Source organism: Bos javanicus, chromosome 8 (assembly GCF_032452875.1).
Source record: "Bos javanicus breed banteng chromosome 8, ARS-OSU_banteng_1.0, whole genome shotgun sequence".
Taxonomy (NCBI): Eukaryota; Metazoa; Chordata; class Mammalia; order Artiodactyla; family Bovidae; genus Bos; species Bos javanicus.
In genome coordinates this window covers 19,756,042-19,771,963 of record NC_083875.1, presented here as the reverse complement: position 1 = coordinate 19,771,963, position 15,922 = coordinate 19,756,042, and the positions used below count along the sequence as shown (strand labels likewise).

The window sequence follows — 15,922 nt, the reverse complement described above, 5'->3', positions numbered from 1 at the left end:
TTGGTAGTCCGCTCGGATCTCAGCTGAAGCCCTCGGTCAGAACATCCACATATGGCTGCTCTGTATCCTCATAGACCGTTAGCTGGTTTCCAGGAGCTACCATTCTGCAAAACCAGGTGGACGCTGCTTATTAGTTATCTCGTGCTATGTAAATACCTCCAAACTTCGTGGACTGAAACTACAACACGTTACCTCGCAGTTTCTTTGGGTCAGGAATCTGAACATATTTTAACAAAGTGTTAAACAGTGCTGTGTGAGAGTGTTTCACAGGCTATAACTCAGGTGTTAACTTGGGTTTTAGCCTTCCTAAGTTTGGGGAAATTAGCCATGATGGTATGCTCAGGCACTCTCGCCCACGTTTTGCTAATAAAGACTAACAGCTGAGCTCGCTGGTAGCACTGCGCATGCGCGTCACAAGGTACTCGCTTGGTCACGGCCTGCTTTGTACTGTAGGCCTGTATGCGCCCCACCTGAGAAGCAGCAGCATTACTGCTGCGTCAGGGCTGTGTCTGTTCAGTCATCCGGGAGAGGAGAGAATATAGCGTGTCTACTGCGTCACCCGGGATAGAGGCTGTGCTTGGCTGCCGTGCCAGCCAGGAGAGAATAAATGTATCTGCAGTTCCTACATCTCCTCGAGTCTCCTTCCGGCCTTAGTTCGTGCCTTGCCTACCCTGGTGTCAGCGCACCGTGTGAACAGCGAGACAATTGGCTTGGCGTCAGGGACAGGATCAGCAATAAACTAAGGTTTGATTGGACACATTTCGTTCTAAACTTGCTCACTAGGTTGTTGGCACAGTTGTTTCTAATAGGCTGTTGGACTGAAGGCAGTTGTTTCCCACTGGCTGTTGGCCAAAAGTCATCCTCGGTTCTTCAGTATGTGAGCCTCTGCAACTCGGTAACGTGCTCCAGCAATGTGTGCCTGCTGAGCAGGCAGTAGAGAGAAAGTCCAGTAAGAGAGAAATCAATCTTCATTCCCATTATCTCATGACCATTAGGAATTCCTTTCTGAAAATAAGTATGATTATCAGTATCTTAAATATGAAGAAGAGAACGTTAGGAAATATTTGAGGATAAAATAGAAGACTTAAAAAAAAATATCTATTATTTTTCAGATTCTTTTCCATTATAGGCTATTATAAGATATTGAATAATGTTTTATATATGGTAGTATATATGTGTTAATACCAAATTTCAAATTTATCCCTCCCCCACCTGTTCCATTTAGTAACCATTAGTTTGTTTTCTATGTCTGTGAATCTATTTCTGTTTTGTAAACAAGTTCATTAGTATGATATTTTTAGATTCTGCATATAAGTGATACCATATGATATTCATCTTTGTCTGACTTCACTTACTGTGAAAATCTCTAGGCCTATCTATGTTGCTGCAAACGGCAGTATTTCATTCTCTTCTATGGCTTAGTGATATTCCATGTGAATAACATCATGTTTTCTTTATCCATTCATATGTTGATGGACATTTAGGTTGCTTTCATATCTTGACTATTATAAATAGTGCTATTGTAAACATTGGAGTGCATGTATCTTCTTAAATCAGTTTGCATCTTTTCCAGATATATGCTCACAAGTGGGATTGCTGGATCATATGGCAACTCTATTTTTAAAGGAAACTCCCTACTGTTCTCCATAGTGGTTGTACCAATTTACATTCTGACCAACAGTATAGGAGGGTTCCCTTTTCTCAGCACCTTCTCCAGAATTTATTGTAGACTTTTTAATCATGGCCATTCTGACCAATGTGAGCTGATTCCACATTTTCGTTCTGATTTACATTTTTCTTATAATTAGAGGCATTGAGCAATTTCTCATGTACCTCTTGGCCATCTATATGTCTTTTTTGGAGAAATGTCTGTTTAGATATTTTGCCTATTTTTGATTAGTTTGTTTGTTCTTTTGTTATTGATCTGTATCAGCTGTTTATATATTTTGAAAATTAAGCCCCTATTGGTCACATCATTTGCAAATATTTTCACCCATTCTGTAGATTGACTTTTGTTTTGTTTATGGTTTCCTTTTGTATACAAAAGCTTGTGAGTTTATGTCCCGTTTGTTTATTTGTGCTTTTATTTCTTTTGCCTTAGGAAACTGACCTATGAAACTACTGGTATGATTTCTAACAGAGAATGTTTTGCCTATGTTCTCTTATAGGAGTTTTATGGTGTCATGTCTTATACTTAACTCTTCGATGCGTTTTTAGTTTATTTCTATATATGGTGTGTGGACGTGTTCTAACTTCATTGATATATGTGTGGCTGTCCAACTTTCCCAACACCACTTGCTGAAGAGACTGTCTTTTCTCCTTTGTGCATTCTTGTATTCTTTGTAAAAGATTAACTGACCATTAATCTTGTGTGAACATATTTCTGGGCTGTCTGTTCTGTTCCATTGATCCACATCTTTTGTGTGTGCACCAAGACCATGTTGTTCTCCTTACTATAGCTTTGTAGTAGTATCTGCAGTCTGGATGTGTTATGCCTCCAGCTTTGGCTTTTTTCTCTCAGGATTGCTTTGTCAATTTGGGGTCTTCTGTGGTTCCATATACATTTTAGAATTATTTGTTTGAGTTTTGTGAAAAATGTCATGGGTAAATTGATAGAGATTGCATTAAACCTGAGGAGAAGGTAATGGCACCCCACTCCAGTACTCTTGCCTGGAAAATCCCATGGATGGAGGAGCCTGGTGCACTACAGTCCATGGGGTCGCTAAGAGTCAGACACGACTGAGTGACTTCACTTTCACTTTTCACTTTCCTGCATTGGAGAAGGAAATGGCAACCCACTCCAGTGTTCTTGCCTGGAGAATCCCAGGGATGGGGAAGCCCGGTGGGCTGCCATCTATGGGGTCGCACAGAATCGGACACGACTGAAGTGACTTAGCAGCAACTAAACTTTGCTTTGAGTAGTATGGCCATTTTGACAATGTTAATTTTTCCAATACAAGAATGTGGATTATCTTTCCATTACTTTGAATCATCTTCAACTTCCTTTATTCATATTTTATAGTTTTCAGCATATGCCTTTCACCTCCTTGGGCAGGTTTATTTCAAAGTATTTTATTTTTTTTATACAATTTTAAGATTTTTTTGTTTAACTTTCTCTTTTTGATATTTTGTTTAGTGTAAAGAAATGCACCCAATTTATATATGTTAATCTTGTATCCAGCTACCTTGCTGAATTTACCAATTCTAGTAGCTTTTGTATTGAGACTTTAGGGTTTTCTGTATATAGTATTATGCCATGTGCATGAAGTTTTACCTCTTTCCTTTCCATTTCAATACCTTTTATTTCTTTTTCTTAAAAAAAAAAGTGGAGTATAGTTGCTTTACAATATTCTGTTATTTTCTGCTGTACAGCAAAGTGAATCAATTATACATATAGCCCCTCTTTTTTGTATTTCCTTCCCACTTACATCACCAAAGAGCAGTGAGTAGAGTTCCCTGTGGTATACAATAGGTTCTCATTAGTTATCTATCTTATACATAGTAGTATGTATATGTCAATCCTAATTTCTCCATTCATCCTGCCTCCCTGTCTCTGTTCCGCTTGGTGTCCATATGTCTGTTCTCTATGTCTGTACCTCTGTTTCTGCTTTGCAAATAGATTCATCGCTACCATTTTTCTAGATTCCATATATATATATATATATATATATATATATGTTAATATGCGATATTTGTTTTACTCTTTCTGACTTACTTCACTCTATATGAGTCTCTCAGTCCATGTGTATCTCTGCAAATGGCACGATTTTGTTCCTTTTTATGGCTGAGTAATATTTCATTGCATACATGTACCACATCTTTATTTGTTCCTCTGTTGATGATCATTCTTATCTGATTGCTGTGGTTAGGACTCCCAATACTATGTTAATTAGGAGTGTTGAGGGTGGGTATTCTTGTCTTGCTCCAGACTTTAGTGGGAAGGCTTTCAGCTTTTTATTGTTGAGTATTATGTTGTCTCTGAATTTGTCATAAATACCTTATATTATTATGTATGTCCCCTCTGTACCTTTTTGGTAAGAGTTTTTATCATGACTAAATGTTGAATTTTATCAAATACTTTTTCTGCATCTATTGAGATGATCATGAGTTTCTTTGTCTTTTCTGTTGCTGATGTTGTATATTACATTAATTTGCACGTGTTGGGCCATCCTTAAAACCCTGGGATGAATACAACTTGCTTATGGTATATGATCCTTTTTAGGTATTGTTAGATCTGGTTTGCTAATATTTTGTTAAGGATTTTTGCATCTATATTCATCAAATATGTTATCCTGTAGTTTTATTTTTTGGTAGTCTCTTTATCTGGTTTTAGTATCAGGTTGATAGTGGCTTCATAGATTAACTTTGGGAGTTTTCCTTGTGGAAGACCCTTTAAATTTGCCAGGTCTAAGGTAAAGAAATGACTGATAAACTTCCTGTCCTTGAAGACCTAATAATCTCACACTTCGTAATGAGAAACTCAGATACTAGAATTTTTTAAAGAGAGAGCAACAAAATGAAACTGAGGAGAAGGAGTAAGATACAAAATCAAAAGTGCAGAAAGATGGAGAAATGTGGAGAGGAGACTCAGCTCTTGAGAGAGTCTTGTTCCACATTATTATCCCTTACATGGTCAATGTAGCAGATGTTAGAGATCCACACAAACTCATCAATTGTGCTCTTAGCTTTGCCCCCACCAAAAAAAAAATCATGGATTGAAATTAACATTCCAGTTTTATGAACTGAGTCTAGAAGCATAAAATACTTTAGTGAATACTAGCTGTAAAGAAAGCTGTGCTACACTGAGGTTTAATATCATCTCCCTACACATCAGTTCAATTCAGTTCAGTCACTCAGTCGTGTCCGACTCTTTGCAACCCCATGAATCACAGCACGCCAGGCCTCCCTGTCCATCACCAACTCCCAGAGTTCACTCAGACTCCCGTCCATCGAGTCAGTGATGCCATCCAGCCATCTCATCCTCTGTCGTCCCCTTTTCCTCCTGCCCTCAATCCCTCCCAGCATCAGAGTCTTTTCCAATGAGTCAACTCTTTGCATGAGGTGGCCAAAGTACTGGAGTTTCAGCTTTAGCATCATTCCTTCCAAAGAAATCCCAGGGCTGATCTCCTTCAGAATGGACTGGTTGGATCTCCTTGCAGTCCAAGTGACTCTCAAGAGTCTTCTCCAACACCACAGTTCAAAAGCATCAATTCTTTGGTGCTCAGCCTTCTTCACAGTCCAACTCTCACATCCTTACATGACCACAGGAAAAACCATCACCTAACAAGCACACACATACATTAACCCAGAATTTGTACTACTAAATCTTTACTTAGGAGAAATAAAAATTTATGTTCATACAAAAAATATGTATATTTATAGATATTTCATTCATAATTGCCTCAAATTGGAAATAATGAAAATGTGCTTTAATTGGTGAATGAATAAACTGTGGTAAATTCTTACCATAGAAGAATCATATGGCGATTAGAAGGAGCAAACTGCAATAATTGCATGAACTCAAATGGCATATTCCAAGGGAAAGAAATCAGATTCAAATAGCTATATGCTTTCTATCTTGTCTGACTGTATGGTTTGTAGGACCCAGTGCAAAATGGAAATATGGAGCCTATTGTTCACAGAGTAAGACTTTCTGTACAATTACAGTAGAGCAGTAAACCAAGCACAGAGCCTTCTAAGTATGGGGTCCTGTACGACCGCCTTAGTCAGAATCCCTTGAATCTGGCACTGACTATTTCATTTCATTATTATGACATTCTCAAAAGGCACATTTCCAGGAAAGAAAAAAGATCAGTTGCTGTCAGGGACTAGAGTGAAAGGGAGGAGTTCACTACAAAGAACATAAGGGAATTCACGAGGATGATCAGACTGCCCTCTGTCTTGCTAAGCATGGTGGCTACAAAATTATATGTGTATGTCAAAATTTATAGAACTGGCCACTAAAAAAGGAAAATTTTTTCTATGTAAATAATATAAATCTGACTTTTAAAAACCTGCATATATAAAAAGAGTGTATGTTAACATTTTATTGAATAATTCCAGAGAAATATGTTCATGCTTATGAACATCATACAACTCAAAGAAACAAACTATAATGGAAAGATCAGGGATAATGAGCTGGGTTGAATATCATCTTGGCTTCTTACTAGCAGGATGAAATAACTTCTGTCATTTAACCTCTTCGAGTCACAATTTCATTATCTCTAAAATCAGATGGCAATAAGGATCATCAAACTTACAGGAGGCTTATAAGGATCAAATAAAATAATACATGTAAAAATGTTTTTCAAAACTGTGATACTGAAGCATTTTCAAACCAGCAGTGGTAATAAAAGCACAAACTTAATACCATCTTTTTTCCCACAGATTTATTGTGTCATTCATGGTGCACAGCACTCATTCAGAAAAGACAGTCAATCACAAATTCACCTTAGCAGTGTCCTATAGAGATGTAACTTAATATATAACACATTTGAAACCTGGAGAGAATTACTTGTTTTCACAGTCAGAGGGATACAGTTTTGGGGAAGAATCGATTTTCTACCTGGAAAACTGTATTTCTCGAAGTAGGGAGTATTTTCCTCTATAAGGCTAAAATGAATGTACAAAGCAATATCATTCTTCTCCTTTATTTTTAAATGTCATTGTCTACTTTTGACAGGTTTGGGAAGCTTCAAGTAGTATAAATAGTATGACTAAACAACGTGCTAAGTTGCTTCGGTCATGTCCTCCTCTGTGACCCCATGGACTATAGGCTGCTAGGCTCCTCTGTCCATGGGATTCTCCAGGCATGAGTACTAGAGTGGGTTGCCATTTCCTTCTCCAGGGGATCTTCCTGACCCAGGGATTGAACAAGCATTTCTTACATATCCTGTATTAGCAGGCAGGTTCTTTACCACTAAGTAAAGGAGAAGGCAATGGCACCCTACTCCAGCACTCTTGCCTGGAAAATCCCATGGACGGAGGAGCCTGGTGGGCCGCAGTCCATGGGGTTGCTAAGAGTCGGACACGACTGAGCGACTTCACTTTCACTTTTCAGTTTCATGCACTGGAGAAGGAAATGGCAACCCACTCCAGTGTTCTTGCCTGGAGAATCCCAGGGACGGGGGAGCCTCGTGGGCTGCCATCTATGGGGTCATACAGAGTCGGACACAACTGAAGCGACTTAGCAAAGACTAAACAATAATTGATTATAAATGTATACAAGGATTAAATAGTTAAAATTTGCACAGTTGATACAATTCTTGAGATACTTTTCAAGAAATGTAACTGGATACATAATAACAAGTGTAAATACTGCAAATATGCAGCTTAACAATTATTATATTGGAAATTTTCTAACTAGACCTATGACTTATATACTTTTAACTTGGAAGAGGAAAAGAGCTGAGTTCTGAGTTGCTTTATGTCCCCTTTGTGCCTGATAATGTAATTTCCATATAGCACCTTATCACACTGCAATATAAGTGGTTTATTTAGTACATATTGATAACTGTCTGGTGTATGAACTGATCATTGCAGGGTATGAGCCTTGTTTATTTGCTTTTCAGCCATAATACCTTTCCTAAAACATTGTATTCATATAATGATTTTTGCTTTCACAGTAAGGAAAACCTGGTATAATGACGTTGGCAAAGTGGCAAATTGGATAGGGTGCTGACTCGTGCCAAAATACTGTTATAACTCTGTTTTCTTATTAGATATGCAACATTGGTTATGAGATTTAACCTTTGTTGAGTCCCTGTTTTCTGAACAATTCAGTGCCAAGAAAAATACTTGACTTGCAGCAATCTCTGAGTAAATATCAACTACTTTCCCTAACACATCATGATAGACTACTTCACAGAAGTGATAAAATGGTCAAGTATAATAATGGATGTGAAATACAAAAATACTTTTTTTTGAATGTAAAGCTCTATTCCCAGATGGAAAGAGAGAAAGACTATTAGCCTCTTGAGAAAAAAAGACCTTGACCACTAGCACAACTTCTGTTACTAACCAGCTAAATTACCTTGGATAAGCTTTATACTATCTCTGGGTTTTTACTATAAAATAAAGTGTTCTAAATTTAGTTCTAATTTCTGAAATATTTGCTCCAATTAAAAAAGCTAAATACACATTTTATATAATGCTATTTGCCTCTATTTGAAAATATATAACTGGACACTTAACTAGAAAATTCAAGATTAGTGAAATATAAAGTGCTTCAGAGATTCCATTTTCAAACATATTCAAGTTTTGCTATAGTATACCAACAAATGATTTTGTGGCATTAAACCATTTTGATTCTTTTAGCATATGATAAAGTAACACAGATTTTGTTATGTTTTAGTTTTAGTAAAAAAAAAAAAAATGCATGGTGCTGAAAGAGAAATATACCAAGAAAACTGTTTTGTTGTTGTTGTTGCATATGGGTTTTTATCTTTTTGTTATCGTTGGTGATATTGACAGTTTGTTCATATGTTTGTTTTTTCATTCTTCTGTTGATGTTACAGGATTGGTATTTTTGTCTCAACTATATTATAGAATTCATTAAAGCTGGATCATGGGTTATATATATATTTCAAATCTCCACACCAGCTAGACAGTGTCTTACACTTAGTAGTTGCTTAACAGATGTGCATAGGTTTATGGATTCAACTCTGATGTCAGTGCAATTAATCATACTTTTTTGAATATTGATCCATGATTAGGTTCAGATAAAGGACAGGCTAGACAACAAACTCCTTAAATTTCACTGTGGAATTTAAAAACAAACTGCTTCAAATTATTTGAGATTATAATGAGCTATAATCAATTATAGTTATTCATTGTTGGACATCTAGGTCTATTATACAGTCCAGTGTAAGTGTAATTGTCTTATTATAATGATACAAAGAGAACTTCATAGAGATAAGACTAATGCATCTTCCCTAGACAATTACAGCCTTTTGTCCATTAGCCAGAATGAAGTAAGCTCTGTTTCCATCAGTCACAGCTTCTGACTCTGAAAGAGTGAGGGGGAAGGGGAGAACAAGATCTGATGCTCATGAGTAATTCCATTTGTCCCTTCTTTGGCTGGGCTCCAGTACCTAAGAGAAGGAAAAACTCATTGTGAATTGTGTCCTTTGTACTTCGTAATCAATTACACTTTACTGATAATAATGTCTTGCTTTTGCCTGAGACTTAGTGACCAATTACCTTCTATAAGTGATCTTTGCCACATGGAAGCCCTCATTTTGGGTACCTTAATTAACTTTCCAAGGACTTATAATCTGACTTAATCAGTTTATGTGATTCTTTAAAATTGCACAGTCAGTATCATCTCATTTCATTAATTTGGCTTAATTATTACACTTGCTACTTAGAAATTTTAGATTAATGTTAACTGAACCGAGGGACTTAGATTCTTTTCACTATCATTTCAGTTTGTTCATATAATCTTAAATAAAACTTAAATTTGCCCAATGTTAATAAAATGTTCAAACTTTCAATGTCATTAGCATCTAGAGTAGTTATTAAAAACAAGTTGATTTCAGAAAATGCCTTCTACTCATTTATAAATTGTCTTGAGTAACTGATTTTTGATAATAACCATGAATTAAAACATTGCACAGTGAAATGCGTAAGAACATACTTTTAAGAACAGGCCGTTCACACTTTGGAGTATCAGGGCAAAGGCTTTGCTGGCTTATAGTAATACACATGTCCAGATTGCAGTTCAAGACATGACCTTTATTATGCATAAATATTTTTTTCTTTGTGAGATGTAACTTTGCACATAAAATTTTATGTGATTTTCAGGCTTTTTTTGACTACAATAAATCTTTTACTGAATACCCTTTATATTAGGATGGTGAACACAAGTGAGTAAGTCAGAAAATAGTTTGACTTAGCAAATCTGTAAAGTTATTACATGATAAGGAGGAATTTATGTATTCTGTAATCTAGCCTGGATAAGAGAGTGTGATTTGTTCCATCTAAATGATTTGTTTAATCTACATTCTCAGGATGTATTCTGATTTAAAAATATTCCCACTTTTTTTCTAATCTTTGGGATGTAACCTAGGGAAAGAACATGGACTTGTGTTTTAGATGATTATTTAAATGCTGCCTCCAATTTCCAGACCTTAATAAGTAATTAAGTCTTTCTGAGCTACAATTACTTCATTTGTAAGAAGAATATAGAATATAAACTCCACAGCATTATCGTCAGAAGAGTGATGGCATATGTAATAAGCCCAACACAGTACCACGTGTGTATATATATATATATATATATATATAGTCAATACCCAATAAATGTCACTTCCTTTAGCTGTGGTTTCTTGTCTATGTCCTTTTGTTGTTCATAGCTCAGTCATGTCCACCTCTTTGCAACCTCACGGACAGCAGTACACCAGGCTCTCCTGTTCTTCACTATCTCCCAGAGTTTGCACAAACTCACGGCCATTCGGTTGGTGATGCCATCCAACCATCTCATCCTCTGTTGCCCTCTTCTCCTGCCTTCAACCTTTCCCAGCATCGGGGTCTTTTCCAATGAGTTGAACTGTGGTGCTGGAGAAGACTCTTGAGAGTCCCTTGGACAGAGTTTAGATCAAACCAGCCTGTGTCCTAGTTTTACTGATCTATTCACATAATACTATTGTATAAGTTTTGCAAATTATTACAAATTACTTTTATGTCAGTTGGCTGAAAAAAGTAGGAGTTACCATCCTTATTATTTCTGGAATGATTCTAATCCTTTTAGCTATAAAAATAAAAAGAAATGACTATTATAATTCTTAGCTGAAAGTATGTCAGACACTTTGAGATGTTCAAGCATCTGTAATCTGGATCTATTAGAAAGATTTTAGTCTTTTTCCCACTTTCCTTTGGCCTTCACTGTACACTTAAAGAATTAGAGTCACTACCAGTTGTAGAAAAATATTAAAAGGGCAAAAACAGTCCTAGCTCTGGAAGCATTCATCCTTCTGACTATTGATAATAGAGTCCCAAATTGCCTGGCAGTAGGAAGTTGATTTTCTCAATAAGCAGATCAAGCATGTGAGAAGTTTAATGGGAAGTCTCTTAGATTCAATATTTGAAGAATGGAGAGGAAGAGAAGAGGTGGGAGAGAAGGGAGCAGACCAGGCAAAGGGAGAAGTTGAATAACAATTTATTTCAGTGGGAATATCAGATGACCCCACAGGAGTTGTAGCTGTTCCATGGGCTGAGGTGACTGGTTCTTTGTATGCATGTAATGCTCAGTCTTGGATACAAAATATTTGATAAGGGATGTAATCTAGAACAAGGGAGCACTCCTAAATTGAGGTGGTAGCCCGAGAAGGGTGGGGAACTGGAAACTGTGAACTGTCTTCTGGTAACACTGCCAGCAGCTCAGAAATAAATCCTTGACAATTGAAGGGGGATCAGTGTGGCACACCTTGTTGGCTTTTGAGACTTTTAACTTGTATGATGATTTACTCATTCTCAATCCCTCAATATATGTACATAACAACCTTCAGTCGTTTCTTCTACTTGTCTCTGCTGGCTCATCAGTTGAGAATTACCAGACTCCCATGAGTCCTGATTTACTGTCTGCTCAGAGTTTAGGTCTGTTTCATCTCCCAAGAGATAACTGAGTTCTTCATTTTGTGAGAGATGCTAAGTTAGGTTTTGCCCGAAACATTTCAGTCATGCAACCACCCATGCTTCAACAAAATAACAAAGTAGATTATGCTTCTCTGTCCTCATATCTGTCTACTAAATGTGTGTGTGGAGAAAGAAAAATTGAAGATAAATCTTTCACCAGGTTGTGTTTATCCATATGAGTAGGTAACAGTTCCAGGTGGTAGGTGCAGATATGGTTGTTTTATTCAGTGTGACAGATAGTTCAAATCTAGTATATATTAGTTCCTAGAGAAGGAGAGCGTTTTCCTTTTCCACAGCAGGATAGATATTGAAATTTTTATCCTTGGTGACAGTTGCTTCTTTGACTCATAGTCATAGGTGTGAATAATAATTATCGATGTATTATCATCCCTTCTGGAATTTTTGCCATTTGCAAGTACCTATTTATTTTCTTTTTCTGTACTCTTTAAACCACAGGAATGGACTAAAAAATAAAACCCCAATCTAAAATGGATAAAATAAAGAATTTCCTCATGCATGTGTGATCTGTAAGAACCCTATCTGTGGAAAGGGCTAACAGGTCTCATTAAGGGTGTACACTAGGGAAGATGAGGAAAAAGCAAATAAACGAAAGTGTAACTGGATAACAGAGGTCTGTAGTACCTTTCTAATTTGCCTTCAGTTTTCGAGCACTAGGGGACTACTGTTTTCTTTCCAATTGGCCTGAGAACACTGTAAACAAATAGGATTGTTTCAGTATAGAACAATTTTTTTCTCATTATGTAACAAGGGTTTTTTTTTTTTTCCATTATATAATTAGTTCCCATTATAGAACAAGTTCATTTGAATTTTTGTACAAGTCAAAATTTTCTCACATAAATTACATTTCTGGGGGGAACTGTTCAACTGAACATTTTCTGGGTAGTACCCTTTCTCCTTGTAACATCACAACACTGAACTGATGTTATCCTTATCCTGTATTTTTCTAATCGGTACTATACTGTGAAAATAATGAGAAAACAGAGTGTCTAAGCATAACAAGTAGGAGAATACTATATCCAACAAGGATGCTCTCTTGTGGGGCTTTTTTAGTTCAGAAAAATACAGTGATCCCTGCAGTGTGGTTTGATATTTGAGGTCCTTGGTGTTTCTTTATTGCATGGTGTCTTTCAGCTTCAAGTTGGATAGGCCATTTGGATCTTTCATAGAAAATATGGCAAGATCATAGAATTTTTCTTTAAAAGTGCCTGATGAACTTTCTAAATCTTGACAAATCATGGAAACAATGTTGCATTGTGCCATATGACAAATCTATTTCATTATGGAATATTAAAGAAAACTTACTAACTACAAGGAAAATTGTTCAGCTTATGAATGAAACTTCATTCTACATCTTGTGATGTGAGTTTTTTTTCCTATTTTTGGCAATTACATTACTGTGCCAGAAATATTTTGTTTTCAGTTCTGTTGGTATCTTCTGATACTCTTCATTTTCTTTTTATGGCTTTTTAATTATTTCATTAATTTCACCTATCAGCATGAAGGATAATGCTCATTCAGAGAACGACATTTCTCCATTTGGCAAATTATTGCTATAGAGGGTATTGTGGGTTTGATGCTGAACTTGATAAAATATCCTATTTAAACATTCAAATTTGAGATTCACATAGTCTTTATATATGAGAACATTTCCTAGTAAGTATCATTTAGGAGGTCTTAACTTACCATATTTTATAGCATCCAGAATTAACAATGAAGAAAATAATTAGGAAGACTGGGATAGGAGAGACTGGTGAGTGTTCAGCTGAAACACAAAGTAGAAATAACTCAATTTATGGCTCTGTGTCGAAATCACGCTTACAAGTCACCATGGGGAGAAATAGAACATGTGCTGCAGATGCATGTGATAACTGATGAAACACTGAATTTATTGTCTGTTTGGAGAGGAGTCACAAATAAAAATTCAAATATGTTATGCCTGGCAGAGAGGGTGACATCTACAAGTCAATTCAGTGAAACAAAGGACTCTGAAACTCTCCCATTTTTGAATTATCAGGTCAGCTTAATTCCATGGAGACTTGTCATTTCTGTGAGAAATGAAACCCAGCTGATGTTATTGCTAGATACAATCAATTCACTGCATACCATGAAGGCAAAGAACCATATTCTCCAGGGAAGAGATTAGTGGTTTTCTTCTTTTGGAGGAAAAATAAAACAATTTGAAAGTGACTTTTTGAGCAGAAAGGAAATGCAAGGACCGCCCAGGAAAAATAATAGGTTGAACTTAGTAAAGGGGAATGGGATTTACCAGACCCAATGAAAATTCCTGCAGTCACATTTAGGAAGAACTTTGGCCAAAGTGGATGGACAGATGGAGCTATTCCCCCTATGTCCCCTTCAAAAGGAAAGTAAAACAAATACTAATGTGTGACCATTCTTTTCTTAGTTTTGGTAAATAATTAACCAGTTCACAAATAATAGACAAAACTATATGTTAGGTATATAACCTCCCTAGGTTGGGAAGATCCCCTGGAGAGAAGGGCATGACAACCCACTCCAGTATTCTAGCCTGGAGAATCATAACTAAACCACGTGAAAGGTATCCTAATTCTTCTTTAGGTACCAGAGACTTCTCCAGAGAATGTAAATGATAGAAAAGAAAACCAACCTGGAAATTACAAGTTCTGAATTTTAAAACACTTAGAGCCTATTTAGAGCCTTTTTTTTTTTTTTTTTTTGGTTAGTCTATTCAAGGTTTTTCAATTTTTTCCTTTCAAAGAATCAGCTTAGTTTTGTCAATCTTTTCTACTATCCTCTTGTCTGTTCCATTTCTTCCTACTCTAATCTTTATTTTTCCTAACTTCTGCTTACTATGGGGTTAGTTTGTTCTTGTTTTTCTAGCTCCTTGGGATGTAAAGTTAGGAGTTCTTTATGCAAGATTTTTTTTCCCCCTTGATGTGTGTTATTATAAGCATTCTTGTTAGAACTACTTTTGCTGTTTTAGTATTTTGTGTCTTTTTTTTTTTTTCATTTCTGTCAAGATTTTTTTTTAATCCCCTTTGATTTCTTCTTTGATTCATTGTACAGGAATATATTTTTAATTCTCATATATTTCTCGATTTTCCAGCCTTCCTCTATTTATTGGTTTCTAGTATCATACCACTGTGATCAGAAAAAGTACTTGATATGATTTATAATTATATTACTGAATTAAATTATATTACTGAATTCTAATTATATTACTAATTAAATTACTGAACATGTGTATCCTAGAAAATGTTCTATGTGTACTTGAGAAGAATATGTATTCTATTGCTGTTGGACATAATATTCTATATATGTCTGTTAGGTACATTTGGTCTCCAGTGTTCAAAGCCACTGTTTTCTTATTGATTCTTGTCTAGGTTATTTATTCAGTGTTGAGAATGGACATTAAAGTGCTCAACTATTTTTGTATTGCTTTTTTTTCCCCTTAAAGTTCTATTAGAATTTGATTTTAATATTTAAGTGCTCTGCTACTGGGTGATAAATAATTAGATTTGTTATATCTTCTTGACAGTTTGACTCTTTTGTCATTATATAATGACCTTCTTTCACTCTTTTGTCTGTATTTAGCTTAAAGTCTATTTTGTTTGTTATAAGTATAGCTATTCCTACTATCTTTTGGTTACCATTTATTTACAAGAAATATTTTTCATTCCTTCACTTTGAGTCTACCTAAGTACTTAAGTCTAAAATAATCCTCTTGTAGACAGTACATAATTCGATCTTGTTTTGTTTTTTGTTTGTTTTTAAATCCATTCAACTGCCTTATGTCTTTTGATTGAATAATTTAGTCCATTTACATTTAAAGTAATCATTGATAGATAAGAATTTCATGCTGCCATTTAGTTCATTGTTTTCTGATTGTTTTATAAATTCTTTGTTCCATGTTTAGTATCTTGCTGCCTTCCTTTCTGATTTGATATCTTTTGGGAGTAGTATGCTTTGACCTCTTTATCGTAATCTTGTGTGCAGCTACTATTGGATTTTGCCTTTGTTACCATGAGGTTTACATAAAATATCTTATATTGATAAAGTCCTGTTTTAAACTGATAACAATTAACTTTCATTTTCATTAAGTAAAACCTACCTTCATCCTCAAGTTAATGTTCTTATAAGCATGAAAACCCAATCACTGCTACAGACTCTAAAACACTGTCCCAAGTCCTCAAGAGCTTGACTTTACTGTACAACACTATGCCTGTAATCAACAACAGTGTGTTGTAGACTTAAAAATGTAAGAAGGTATATCCCAGGTAAAGTGTTT

At 35.7% G+C, this 15,922-nt stretch overlaps 1 long non-coding RNA gene across 1 annotated transcript in view; it reads left to right on the top strand.

Annotated features, from left to right (window-relative positions):
* Window positions 1-460: 460 nt before the first annotated feature.
* LOC133253377 (uncharacterized) overlaps window positions 461-15,922 on the top strand; it is a 107,108-nt gene continuing 91,646 nt past the window's right edge. The window contains exon 1 of the long non-coding RNA XR_009738292.1: window positions 461-744. This is a non-coding gene — a long non-coding RNA (uncharacterized LOC133253377). The remainder of the gene's footprint in view (window positions 745-15,922) is intronic.